The sequence below is a fragment of the Myotis davidii genome, unplaced genomic scaffold, assembly GCF_000327345.1.
Source record: "Myotis davidii unplaced genomic scaffold, ASM32734v1 scaffold188, whole genome shotgun sequence".
NCBI classification, from domain to species: domain Eukaryota; kingdom Metazoa; phylum Chordata; class Mammalia; order Chiroptera; family Vespertilionidae; genus Myotis; species Myotis davidii.
This window is the reverse complement of record NW_006299270.1, coordinates 260,235-261,061: the sequence shown is the minus strand read 5'-3', so window position 1 is coordinate 261,061 and position 827 is coordinate 260,235.

Sequence of the window (827 nt, the reverse complement as noted above, 5' to 3'; positions counted from 1 at the left end):
AAAGTTGACTCTAATTTGGATTTCTTCTCCTACCAACTCTTATAAAATAGAAGTATATCAGATTTAGAAGAGAGGGATGCACATGTACAATGGTGGGCCAGTTTGCAAAGAAAAACAACAAAAATGACAGGAATGGTGAAAAGATTATTTCCAGAGCATGATGTGCATAATACAAAAAAGGAATTAGATGTAATGAAAAGAATAGAGTAGAACAAGATAGGATAGGATAGGATAGGATAGAATAGAATAGAATAGAATAGAATAGAATAGAATAGAATAGAATAGAATAGAATAGAATAGTTGAAACAGATAGTGAAGGCACTTTTTTTGCTATGGCAAACAGATTGGGCTAAATTCTTTAAGTAATTGAGAGACAAAAGAGATTTCTAAGCAAGAAGTTTTACTAGATCATATTTGTCTTTCCTAATAGTAACTTTAGAAGTTCTGTATCATTCACTCATAGGCACCATAAATTAGAGTTGTATTTGAGTCACTGTATTTACTCCATATTTTTTAACACAGCTCAACATCCTCTTAATAGATCTCGTTGGTGCCAGTGTTAGCCTCTTGTATGTTGTTGTTGTCAGAGATGTTGAAAAAAAATCTTGGTGTTGTGACAGAACACTTGGTTAATGTAAGCTCAGGAGAGGACATGGAGAGAGTTAAAGGTAACATGTATTTCCAACTCTAGAATTTTCCTATAAAGGGCAGAAGAGAAATTATGTAATAGCTACAGAAGTACTAACACATGTTTTATGTATGGGGGAATGATTTAGTAGAGAGTAAAATCTGATGATATAGGAGAGAGAAAATAAAACTCTTATAAT